At 39.5% G+C, this 13,848-nt stretch overlaps 1 long non-coding RNA gene across 2 annotated transcripts in view; it reads right to left on the reverse strand.

Annotated features, from left to right (window-relative positions):
- Positions 1-13,848, reverse strand: part of LOC125688709 (uncharacterized) — a 63,011-nt gene that overhangs the window by 14,101 nt on the left and 35,062 nt on the right. The gene's annotated exons all lie outside the window — the stretch shown is intronic.

Consider the following 13,848-nt stretch of genomic DNA (forward strand, 5'->3'; position numbering starts at 1 on the left):
ACATGCTTTCCTGCTGATAGCTGCTTTGCCTTGAGGCCAGGAGAGAGTGGGCAGCCATTGAAAGGACCTGGGTACAGGGATGCTTAGCCAGAAGACAGTGCAGTGGAAACTGATGCATGTAAAAATGCTTAATTATACACAGTGCTTAATTATATACTTTACATCTTAATGTACAGAGCAGTGAGTAGGAGTAGCCTGTATAAGTTGTCTGCAAACTAAAAAAAAAAATTCCTTGGTAAGTGAATTTTATCTTATACATTTGTTTTTTCTCTTCCTTTTTTGGAAATCCGAAATGCTTCTTTTGCAAATTCACATAGCTGTTGATTTGCTAAGTCTATTTTGCTGAAAGAAGCCCTCCTAAAAGACTAAAACCTGTGAGCTTTATTTCTCACATCACTGATTCATCGCTTGCTCTCCTCCCCCAAGATTTACAGTACATCAGGACCTGACCGGAGGAGTTGTCTGTCATACTTCCAGTTAATCAATGACCTACTTTATTATTACATTTAAAGCATGGGCTCACGGAGAGGCTTTCTGCATTGAGTGAAGATCCAATCAATAACTGGCATGAAGGACACTGCAGGGAACAGTGCTGTGGAACAGAGAACAGTTTTTACTAAATATTATTTCATGACACCTTCCCTTGGTAGTTCAGTCTATTTTAGGTACAATAGGATGTCATAATTCCAGTTACTTTTTCAAATGCACATGCACAGATGTTGGAAATACACTGAGCACTGAACTGTTCATATAAACATTAGTCTATTGCAGGAAAAAAAAATGAAACTTTTATTCACCTTCAATTAATTTTATGCATCTTCTCGAGTATAATTGCAAGTATGGTACAACTCAGTCAGTCTTAAGAAATTAAATGGAAGTGTCCTGAAAAACACTCTCTTCTGGACTAACAGACTAACATAACTGCTATGAAAATAACTTCATAGGATTGCTACCATTTTTTGGCAGATCTGTTCCTTCCTGTATGATGCATCATCAACACTTTGGTTCATTACAAAATAATCATTTATTACTTCTACGCAGCTCTGCAAAACTGCAATGAGAAGAAAATTGAATTGGATTCTCCTCTGTTTCATGCATCACCAAGAGAATGACTACTATTTTTATTATTTGTGCTATATATAACCTATATATATATGTATACACACAGTTATACTTTTGCAACTTCATTTAGCCAGTAGCTTCAGTGGCTTTATATTAGCCTCACCAGAAACAGAAACTATCCATGCACAGGTGTAGCAGAAGATTAATTCAACAGAACTTCTGTTGTCACTAGTGGCACAAGAGTTGGAAAGATTGAAGTTTGACTTTGAAATCCAGGCTGAGTTTAGATGGTTGTTAACTGAGTGATGTCTTCAGTATGGGCTTGTCTCATGGAGCTGCAGGCAAATACTTGACTGGATCAGAAGAGTAAGCAGTTACCCTCATGTCTGCTCAGAGTCTATTGTGAGTGGCAGACTGAGTCAGTTCAGCTCAGATCTGATTTTCTAAAGGTGTCTATCTTTCTCCTTGAGTCAACACAGGAAGCCTGTGAGATCCTGTTCCTAAACAGACACCTATGGAAGCCTTAGCATTAGCTCTTTCCTGCCAAAGCTTTCAGGCAGTCAAGGAGTGGTCCTGACATGGAGGTAGAGAGAGGAGTGATAGACTCTCAGTCTGTTGGGAAAAAAAAAAAGAGAGAAATTCCCTCTAATCTTATGCCACTGATGACTTCCCCAGCACTTCTGAAATAAAAACTATTGCACTTGAAACGTGTGGGTTTTCCAACAGAGAAAGTGTTTACTGCCTGGAACCAGCTTTCTAATGATAGTAAGCACTGTTCAGGGGAATGGAATCTTGCAGAGCCAGAAGAGGTGCATGTTAATGAAACTGGGGTGAAACCCAAGTTGCTTTCAGGATTTTGGTTCCTGCCTGAAGGAACTCCTAAAGGGAGCAGTTTCAGCACTTGCAATTGATACCCCGCAAAGCAAAACCTCCTTACATTGTCTACCTGACCTGCTGTTCTGCAGCTTGAAGTAAGCAGCCATCCAAAAGTGCTACAGAAGACAGACATTTGCGACTCCTTCCTCAAAGTCAGAGTTGTTTGGGGATAGGTAAAAAGATGAAAGAGAACTGACAGTACCCACCATCTCCTGCTCTGCCTTCCTGATAACTGTATTTAGATATGACACTCTGCAATTATATCACAGGTGACATAACGATTCAGCTTGTGCCTTTGAAACAGGGCTTTAATAAGAGTAAGGTAAGGAGCTGCCCTCTCTGCTTTGTTGTACGAGGAGAAGAGCTTCTGTCGAGGCATCAAAATATTCAGAGAAGCTTTATACATTCAGACAAATGCCAATACCTAAAGCCAAGCAGCTCTGTGAGCATCCCTGTTTCAGGTTCTTGTTAGCCACGTGGTCTTGACCTTTTGCCAAATAGTATTTCAGAAAAATGTCTCTATATAAGCACACGACTGTAAAATGCCTCACTTTAAATGAAGTGGTGACAGGAAAACATGGAAGGACAGTGGAGGAGTGGTTAAAGTGGGTTGCTAGGGTGTTACGAGGATGAATTTGAGACTGTTCCAAAGAATGTCTCCTCTCAAAACTGTAAACACACAGTTGGGCTGAGGAGTCAAAAATAGACAAATGAGATTTTAGTGACACTGCTCTCTGGTGTGCCAGAAGTGAGTGTATCTTAACTGTCATAACTCAAAGGGCTCTGAAGACCATTAGGGCCACAATTGAGGATTAGTATGAAATTTACATGACAAGATTACACAAAAAGTCCATTTATTTAGTTGTAAACTGAATAATTAGATATGGATATTAGTAGCCATGTGTCACATAAAGCTATCATTTTGAGAATAACCTTATAGTAAGAGCTGATCTAAACAGACAAAAATCAAGGAGCAACTGAATATTTAACAAAGCAATAAAATGATACTGAAATGACTGTATTACAGTGAAATGACAATCTGTTCCCACAACCCAACTATGTATTTATTCACACTCTGATATGTTAAGTCTCCAAAAGAGTGATTTTTCCTGGACAGCTCAGATCCACTTCCATGTAGCAAGCCATTTTCCTTCCACTGTTGCATAGAAGAGAACTGCTGATGATCTGCTTCACTTAAAGCATGGACAAACTTATCAGGAATATATGATTCCTTCAAAAGGCATCAAACTTATTAGTCAGCTATTTAGTTAAATGCAAGCTAACAGACTTTTTGCCCCTTTCTTTTTCCTACAACTGTCCTATTTTGTGAATTAGATGTTTTGCTACTGAAGACTGCTAATAATAAAAAGGGTCCTGCTCTGCTTTGTGTCACCATGCTCTCATGTCAAGCACTGTGTGCAGGTTTGGACAGCTCAGTATAAAAAGAACATACATATATTTTATATACATAGAATAAGGAGAGGCCTCATGGCATCCTGCAGCTCCTCACAGGGAGTGGAAGAGCAAAGCTGAGCTCCACTCTCTGGTGACAGCAACAGAACCTGAATGAAGGGAATGGAGCTGTGTCAGGGGATGATCAGGTGGGGGCTGGGGAAAGGTTCTGCACCAGAAGGCATGGCACTGGCTGCGCAGAGAAGTGGGCACAGCTGCCAGAGTTCAGGGAGCCTTTGGACAACACTCTCAGACACAGGGTTTGAATTTTGGGTCGTTCTGTGTGGAGCTAAGGGTTGGACACAATGATCCTTATGAGTGTCTTCCAACTTGGGATATTCTGCTATTCTGTGGTTCTAAGAGTGCTGTACTGTTTCCCACGCTTATTCCCTATTTTGAGGTGACAGAGACACTGCAAGCTCCAACCCCCTCTGAAACCCTTCAGACTGATATTGATAGAGAATAGCTTCCAAAGGCTGTGGTATAAAAATGTCTCCAAATCTCAACCTTCTCTCTTTGCACTTCTTGCTCTTCAAGTTATTCTCAGCTCTGTAAGCAATACAGAGCACCTGCCTGGAAGTCTGATAGCAGCAATAGGACTTAAAAACTAGAGTTTTTAATCACTCCTTAAGTGTTGAGTATCCTGAGCACTCACCGGACAACTGGAAATTTAAGCTCCTATGCATCTACTGCAGCTAACACTAGTGAGAATCACAGGGAACTGATATCTGCACCTCACGTAACATGCAGAACAGTGAGGAATGGAACTGCTTTCTGCATTGGTGATGACTCAGGACAGCATTTCTTGGCTCCCTCAGATTTGAATAGGCAAATGGCCTCCAGGATCAGTCTCTACTAGGGCTTGTGTGGCCTGAGAAAAGTTACTTGCATGCAAAGAACAGCAAGAACAGGTAGCCCTGAAGAAATGGGGATAACATGCTGGCAGAATCAGAACCAGGTACTTTTGGACAGCTGTTGGCACACTTGGGCTTCTTCACAGCAGCACATCTGGAATGAGGCATCCAGAATCCCAGCCCAGAAATGTGAAAAATCTGTGTCAGAAATTTAGGAAAGACACCACCTCTTGCCAGTGCTTGCATGCTTGGTTCTGCAAGAACCAAGGGCTGAATATACACCTCAAAGGTTTATCTTGATTTTCTATAGCAGTAATATTAGTAATCCAAGTGGTTACTTTGATTTGCAAAGAACTTTTGATTTACTCTGTCATCATGTTAAGCACAAAGATCCATTGGAAATACACCAATAAAAATTACAACAAAGGCCAATTAGGTTATTATTCCTCTGATTTATTCACACAAAGTACATTTTAAAAGGTGAATTGGTGACTGAGGCACCACTCCAGTGAGGATAATTTGGGATTGGTAGCTGTAATAGCTTCTAAGTGAAAATCATTTGCAGCCAGTAGTACAGTTCTAACTGATTTTCATCTGCACTTTTAACAAAGCAATTATAAAATAACGTAGTCTCCAGTAGGTGACAGTGTCCGAAGCTGGGACAGAAATTAACAGTGTAATAGAGTGAGGTACCTAGGGTCCAGATAAAGTGCCTTGGAATTAAAAATGCTAATAGCTTGCGTTGCTGATTACTAGACTGTTACAGCCATGGGCAAGCCATGGGCAAGCAAGCCCATACAGCACTTCAAGTCCTTCCAGAACCAGAATCACAGAAACACCAAGGTTGGAGAAGACCTACAAGATCATCCAGTCCAACCATTCACCTATCACCAGTAGTTCTCACTAAGCCACATCCCTCAACACAACATCCAAACATTCCTTGAATATCTCCAGCCAACTTGGTGTCATCTGCAAACTTACTGAGGGTGCACTCAATGCTCTCATCCAAGTCATCAATAAAGATACTGAATCAATAGAGATATTGAACCAAGAAGCCAGCCCTGCTGCATGTCCAGGTCTTCCCAGCACCACGCACCTTTTTACAAAATGTGGGAAGTAGGACTGCTGCGGTCATTTAACAGTTCTGATATCTCACCAAAAGGGACTATGATGTTATGGTTATGATGATGGAAATCTCTTATTCCTGCTTTTGAAAGAGTTCATTGACTCAGGATGAGCATTTGAACTGAGGCTTTCAGTGTCTCAGAAAGTCTGAACATTTTGATTTGATTGAGCTGTGGTGAAACAGGGAAGATTTCAAAAAGATTGCAAATTTCAGGAATACTCTGCTGATCAAAAAGCTGTGCAGAAGGCCACAATTTATAAAGAAAAAGAATAGATAAGAGGAAGAAATAAATGAATTGTCACATAGGAAATTTCTGCTATGACTACAGATTTCAAGTTATCTTTAACTTCTAATAAACTTAATTTCTTGCCGTAACCTTTCATTCTTTCAAAGAACCTATTTGCTTATATAGAAATATTGGACAAATCTTTTAATTTTACAGTACTACAGGTTACTTATTTATACAAAAATCTGTCCTATCTTACATGACGTTTGCAACTACAAACTGGTGTGTGTAAAGTATTTAAAATACTTGAATGTCACTGAGTGAGAAGCAGATAGTGTTTGCTATTAGCTTTTTGCTACGTTCTTTCTCCACATATTTTAGTCAAGTAATGTGCCCGTAGAAGAGCAAAAGTAGCTAGCATTACTTCCCTTAAGAGTCTTCTTTCTTGCACCTCTCAGTCTAGCCCTGTGACTTTGGCTGTCTGCCAGGCAAGTTATTACACCTATCGTGTAGGCTACTGTAACTCTTGAATCATTTCACTAAATTTAGACCCTCGACTCAGAATTGCCTCCAAACATTTAAATGGAAAATACAAAGATGACTTTGGGGTTTGCTGTGGTTTTCTTCTCAAAAACAGATTCAAGTTTTTAATTTGGTTTTCTTACTTCTTCAGTAAAAAGGTGTTATAATTCACAGTTACTCATTCAACAACATTTATTCTACCTAGTTATGAGGAGCTTTCATAATGTTGTGTATGTTCAACAGGATGTCTGAGGGCCTAGGTACAAGAGAAGCTTGCAGAATATTTGTTTTTACTCCTTTAGTAGCCAGAAAGAGAAATGCACTCCATGTCTGTGCAGCTCAGCATTGTAAAACCCAAAACACAATAGTTGTGGCAGTATTGCCTTCTTGTGGGGAAGGCTGATATATTCATTTAGCAGAATGACATTAGACCTAACAGATATCAAAGACCTGTTTGGCTTATTTCTCTGAGTTGTTCTCTCACTAGAAGTGCTAAAGATTTGGGAAAGTGGAACAGTCCAGAAAAGCAACTTTAGAGTCTTGCCTTGTCGTGAAGAAGATACAGGAAACCAGCATGGCTGAGCAAAGGACTGCTGGTCACTGAGGTAAAGTAAAATACAGGCAGATGGGAAGCCTGGGAAAAATACAAGAATGCTGTCCAGACACATAGGTGCAGACAGAACTAAATGTGGCAAGGGATGTTAAAAATAAGAAGGGGTTCTATAGGTACACTGATCAGAAGGGACAGGCCAGAACGTCCCCTCTCTGTTAAATAAGAGGAGAGAACTGGCTTCAACAGAGATAGAGAAAGCTGAGGTACTCAGCGAGTTCTTTGCCTGTTTTCACTGGCAGTGAGGCTTCTTGTGTCGCACCTGTCCCTAAACCATGAAGTGGAGATTGGGAGAACAAAATCCCACCCACAGTAAGAGCAGAGCAAGTCTCACACATCGCCTCATGAGGCTGAATGCGTACAAGTTGATGTCTTGGATGACACACATGCCATGGTCCTGAAGAACTGGCTGATGTGCTACTGAGCCACTTTCCACCATATTTGAAAATGTGCAGCTGTCAGGCAAAATCCCTGGTGACTGGAAAAAGAGAAACATCACTCCTATTTTCAAGAAAAGAAGAAGATACAGGCCAGAGAGCCTCACATCTGTGCCTGGAACGAACATGGAGTGGATCCTCCTGGAATAGGCATTAAGGCACATTCAAGATGAGGAGGCGATGTGAGACAGCACAGCTTCACCAAGGGCAGATTCTCATGGTCCTCTTTGGCTGATTTCACACTTTGCCTTTGAACTAACTTTCTGACTAGTCGATGGTATGATTGTGTTATGATGAACTCTGTGGGCAGTAGGAAATCTATCAAGTTAGTATTGTGAGCTGATATCTGGCAGTTACACATCTATTCATTTGGGATGAGAATGAACCAGTGTCTGACTGAGAATGGCACAGTGTCTAACCAGCAGTAGGAGAGCTAGAAGCTCAGAAGGCATTACACACTTTCTGATAAGAAAACTTAAGCTCACAGAAAGTCACACAAACACTGAGAAAAGTACATGATTTTAGTGGATTTCTCAGAGAACTGCCCATTTTTTGAGCTAAGTCACATGCCATCACTTTTTCCTGGAGGGATATTAGAATGAAGATGTTTAGCAGAGGATAAGTTCACACCTGTTGTTCATTATACAGGTATCTGATTGCTTGTTTATAGAAACTTCCCTGCTGTAGATTTCCAGGAGTTGAAAAGAAAAACACCATGCAGAATTGGATAAATGAATAATTGAACAAGATTTACGAGAATACGTATGGAAGCTTCAGTTGTAAATAGCTCCACGTGGAAACAAACAACCCTGCAGTTCTCTTAGAGACAGGTACGTGAAGTTCCTCCTTCTGTACTGAAGCAAACAATAGTTCTGTAGGATGAGCTGAAAGTTTGGAAAGATCTATGGTTAATTCTCAAAACTCCATACATCTCCTAGGATGCTAACAGCTGATTCAATTCATGTGTTTTTGTTCTTACAACACATGATTAATATTCACTCAGTAACTGTATCAGTTACATTTGCTTTGTTCTGTATAATAGCAGAGTTTATTCCGGAAATACATACTGGAGCATTCTTTACATTTTTATGTGAAGCATCTGATAATGGCCTGGGTCAGATCCCAAAAATCTTACAAAAAACAAGATAAGGTCTTCAGTGCTTGTGAACAGCAATTCTCAATGCTTCATGCCTCAGCTGAGAGCATGAGGCGCTCCATAGAGCAGAACTCCTAAATGAGCGCTGTAGAGATGTCTGAGAAGCTCAAATCCATGTCCACTGGTGTAGCATCTGAGCTTTCTGGCTAACAAGGAAGTCTCAGTGAAGTTTTACATTTGTGGAAAGAGAAGTGAAATGGATTACTCAGCATGAAGCACTGAATTTACCAGCAACCAGAAGATTCAAGCATTTTTGCCTGAAAATAACCTACACTTCTAAGACAATCACTGTCAGTGGCTAGTTCTGTTTAACTCTTTAATTAACTCTTTAACTATATGATTCATAAGTCTTCTTCCTTTTGAGAAGATGGCATGTTCAGCTAGAGTTGAATATGAATCTCAACTTCAACATGAACTTCATCCATACTTCACTGAAAAAGAGTTATTTCAATTTGGATCTGAATTTTACTTCTTATCTCCTTCAGCATTTAAAAATCCTCAGATATTTGGAAGGAAGACCTTTAATTCTTATAGTATCTACACGTGGAACTGAATTTAAAATCATAGCCAACATGAACCTACAGTCTTCACATACTCTAACACAGCTTTATCACACTATTACACTTTCAGAGATCAAGTCTTTCATCTCCTTGTGTTATGCATGGCCCTGACTGCAACATAGAGTTTTCCACGTGCCAGAACTGAATTGTCAGCTTTCACCAGCCAAGTCATTGAACTGGCCAATGTCACACATGGTTACATTCCACCATGACATTTGGACTCTGATTGAACTAGACTAGATAAAATGTATTGCCAAAGCAAAACAAATCACACTAATACTGCAAGGTGAATGCTAACTGAAGCACAGTTTTTATTTTCTCCTTTCTCTGAGGCCTGTCTCATACCATAAATATCCTCATAGCAGTTTGAAATTGTCTGCACCAGCAGAAATCCCGATTGAAATATCCTTTATTCAGTCAGTTTAGGGAGGTATCCTAATTGTAATTCCAACACACTACGAAGTATTGGACAATAACTTCATCTTTATGACATGGAAAGGGATGAAAGTCCAAATGAAGACCTTGAAGTCTTTCTTCCAGATTTGGGAAAGATTCCTGTTGAGTACAAACTGGAGATGTTGTTTGATGACCTTTAACCACATGAACAATAGAAGTCATAGCATAGTATTGATGGTGATTGGACACAGGCCTGTTGGGCTAACTAAATTGCATTGCTGGTGGAAGCCCAATCTTGTGAGGGCATAAAGCTGGAATTCCTGCAGTAAGGTGGAAATCAGGCAAAAAAAATCCTCTATATACATCAACCCATGAAAAACAGTTACAATCACTATAAGAGCAAGAGATTAAAAGCAGTCATTTAAATATGAATAAAGTTTTAAAAAATATTTTTCCACCAAACTTCATTCTTCATTACTCTTAAGCTGGAAAGTAACATGTTCCCTATATGATTTTCTCAGTATCAGTTTCCAGGTAGCAGCTCAGGATGTAGTCTATTATTCCCCTCTACACTGCCATTTGCTGTCCTTTCTTTGAAGATTAGCCACATCTGCCCTACGAGTCTGAATTACCCAACTTTGGAAGATACTGCTGTGTATACAGCATCAAGTACATGCACACCCTTTACAGAGTACATTGAGAATAAACAACTATCTCTTGCAAAAATGCGTTGCACAGGCTAGTTTATTGTTGGTGAAGAGATCTCACAGCTTTTCTTTTTCAATGGCAGAGTGTTTTAAGGGAAGATTGAAAAGGATGAATGATACTTATGATCTGCAAAGTAATGGCCTGTTCTAAGTAGAGGTGTGATATGAAAAGAAGTTCAAGTCACAAGTGGGAGATGATGACAAAAGAGGTAGGCAGCACAAAATGCATGGAACAAATCATGGTCAACTCATATGACTTCTCAGTCTGCTTATTTCTCTGTAGGGCTACAGAAAAATCTCTTTGCTCTGTGGACAATAGACTCCCTCATGTAGCCCTCCTTTCTGATTTTCTGCCATTCTCTAAGGTATAGAATTCCTTTTTTATACACAGGCACAATGACCTTAGCTGGGAATATGCAAGAAAGAGAGAAAAGAACAGAATTAAGATTTTTGTTAGTTTCCTGATCTGATGGATTAACCACAATGTCCTTGTGCTCCTTTGTCCTCCAACTGTATTGATACCAGTGTTCTTGCCTTTGCAATGTCTTGTTGCTACTGAGTAAGAAATTCTGAAAGGACACAGTACTGGCAGGATCCAAGAAGCAGGAAAATGATAATTGCATTTTATGGCCTTTCAGTGGTCACCACAGTCTGGGAAAAGAGACAACTCAGATGCCTTTAAGATATCACACAATATCTTAAAGAGTAGGGGTAGAGTTAGGGGCTTGAGTAATTAAAAACAAAAAGAGCTTTCAGGAGAGCGCTTAGACTAAACTTTTTACAGCCTGGAAACTTTGACATCTGCAGAATGTAATGCTTAGTTATTCGGCCTCTGTTTACATCTCCTTCAGATCTAGCCATCTGCTACACTTCAGCTGTTGTGTTTTGATGCCAACCTTCCTGTAAGCAGGCTTGCATTGATTAGATTCCATCTAGCAGTGTAGCTGCTTCTCTACGAAAGCCTATCTTAACGGTCCTTCTCTTCCCTCTGCTTGTACATATGAATATTGCTTTCTTATTGCAATCAAACTGTCATATCGTGCATTTAATAGTTGTCCATATCAATTCTTCCATCTCCACTTACTCACTGGAAATTCTCACTGTGTTACTTCATGCACTGCTGCTGCACATCACACACATATATGGATATGACAGAGTTGCAATCAGAAGTTCACTTCCTTACATCTTTCACTGGCATCTATTATACTCTAAGCAAAAGAAACTTTTAATACATTAAAAGTGGGTCATAAGCTATACCAGTGGACAGAACTGAAGTTGACTGGGATATAAAGATTTAATTAGACCATTCTTTCCTCTGCCTGGCTGCTTCTTGTTCTCATTAAATCTGGGAATAATTTTTCATAATATTTCTAAAAGCATGGATACAGTTTTGAGGAAACCATTCACTAAGTTATTAAATCATAACTATGCAATGAATGTTAAGGAGTGGGAAGGTAGAAGACTTGAGAAAAATAGACAGGGATAACAAGAGATCAGCAGGAGTGAAACTTGTTACTCATTTTAGATACTAATAATACTTCAAAAAAGTCATTTTTTTTAGCTGAGTCTTGCATCCCATGAAATTATTACTCATTCACAGAGTCAGAAACACTCTGTATTAATTCCCCTAGCCTGCCAGAGCAAAAGGCACAGCAGACATTGTAAGATGGAAACAGATCTAACTTTTTCATGTTTCATCAGCCTCACTCCCTTACCATCCATAGCTTGTTTCATACCTTTTCAGGCCATTAGATATTGCAGTAGGGCCTTTTAAGGCAGGCATCTACCCTTCTTGCAATAGTCGGCTTAGGAGCTGAATCTGGAAAACACTCCCACAAAGTTGTGTTGCACAAATTAGTCAGAAAGTCCATGACTGAATCTCAGAGTATGCATATGTGCTTTCAGGATCAAGATCCAGTAAGCAGTAGGGTACTGTTTATTTTATTTCTGCTCATTACAGAGAGCAGCATGACTGTACAGTTTTTCTTTGCTTTGTTCTTGTCATCACAGCAGCTTCCAAGAGTTCAGGATTAAACCACTGGCTCTGTTGAATAAACTGCAAGCTGATATTGACTTCAGCTAGACCTTTTAATCACAGTGATTCTTACCACTATCATACAGAAATATTGAATCTTTCCACACAAGGAAGACAACAAAGGGTTTCTTCAGGTAACTTTACTGAAGAAAAAAAAACCTACAGGAATTAGAATGAGTATTTTCAACATAGTAATTGAGGTTTGGGGTTTTGTTATAAAATAAATACAGCCTGATTTGTACTTCTTCCCTGGTCCTACAAAAGCTAGTTAAATTAACAAACCTTTCTGCTGAACATACAATGGACAATGTCCAATCTTCACACATATTCAGATTCTGAAAACACAACTTTGTATTACATGGAGGAAGAAAAAATATCAAGTTGAGAAACTTAAGTAATAGGCATTCTCTGTGGATACAACAGCTAACTGACCAGCACCCTGGATGGCATTCCATGGCCATGGATTCCCTTAGGTATCATTGTTAAAGGCAGAGGTCCTAAAATCACAGAATGGCTTGGATTGGAAAAGACCTCAAGGGTCATCAATCTCCAACTGCCCTGCCACATGCAGGGCCACCAACTTCCAGATCTAATACCAGTCACACATGCCTTCTTCATATTACCTCCTTCAATTGTTATTCTGGAGTTTTTGCTAAATTTTTTTTTCAACATGATGCCATTTAAGAATTTATCCAGTATTGTCCAATGGACCTTTACTAAATTCAGCCATTTCATCTCAGAGTGTGCTTAGGCAAACTAGCCCTTCTTTATCTGCAGTCAATAGCCACAGCTACTTCTTGCTATAACATCATGCATGATCACAAAGCACCTTTCAGAGTAATTCAGGACCCAAAGTAAGGCAGCACTGCTGTAGGAGGCAACAGCTTTGAGGAAGAGGTGATGCATCTTGTCAAAACAGCTGACAAAGGTGAAAGAAAAATGTAGAGTAGCTTTTGGTCCAACGTGGCCTGAAAATATTTTGTTCTAAACACTGACTGAGCTGCATTGGTGTCACACAGCAGGGAGACTTCACTCAAGCCTACTCATATAAACATATAGATATAGAATCCAACTACCCTTAAATCACTGAGGAAATATTTAAAAGTTACAAATGCATTTCAAGTGAAGCTGTTTTTTAACACTACCCATCTTTCACAGTGATAAACAGTCAAATGTTGTCCAAGTCATTTCATGGGTACACAGATGAGGTTTTGCTATGATTAATCACTTACTCAAGGCATAGTGTAGTCTTAGCGTAGCAAGGTTCTTCAGCCTTGTAATGAGGACAACTTCATTACTTCTCCTAAAACACTCAAAGAATAGCCAGATTTCCAGCAGTTCTTACGATTCTGTGACTACAAAGTAATTGCTATTATGAGAGATACTGTCTCAGTTTCTTCTGTTTTCCTCAGTGTGTTATCCCAAATTACGTAGCAATTCAACATGGAATTACCTATAGAAAAAAAAATGGATTTTTTTTTAAACAGCATTATTCAAGCGCTCTCAGAGAGCACTATGTGGAGGACAACTGCAGAAAACGATAAAACGAAAAATGAAAAAGGCATTTGATTTCCAAGGACTGCCTCTACTGCTCACAATTCAGATTTTCTTTGTAAATAACTCACAATATGGAAAGCTGCATGCTTGTGCAAAGGTCAAGAAAGTATGTGGGAAGTTCAGGGTGCATTTCTTGCAAAGCTTCAAATGAGAGGAGATGCAACGAACATTGCTCCCAAACTTTCACCTCTATATACATGACCTCTGATTTCTACTCAGTATTTCATGTAGTTCTAGTAGGATGGTGCAAAGGCAAGAGCCTCCTTCGTAAG

Source organism: Lagopus muta, chromosome 2 (genome assembly GCF_023343835.1).
Source record: "Lagopus muta isolate bLagMut1 chromosome 2, bLagMut1 primary, whole genome shotgun sequence".
Classification (NCBI taxonomy): Eukaryota; Metazoa; Chordata; class Aves; order Galliformes; family Phasianidae; genus Lagopus; species Lagopus muta.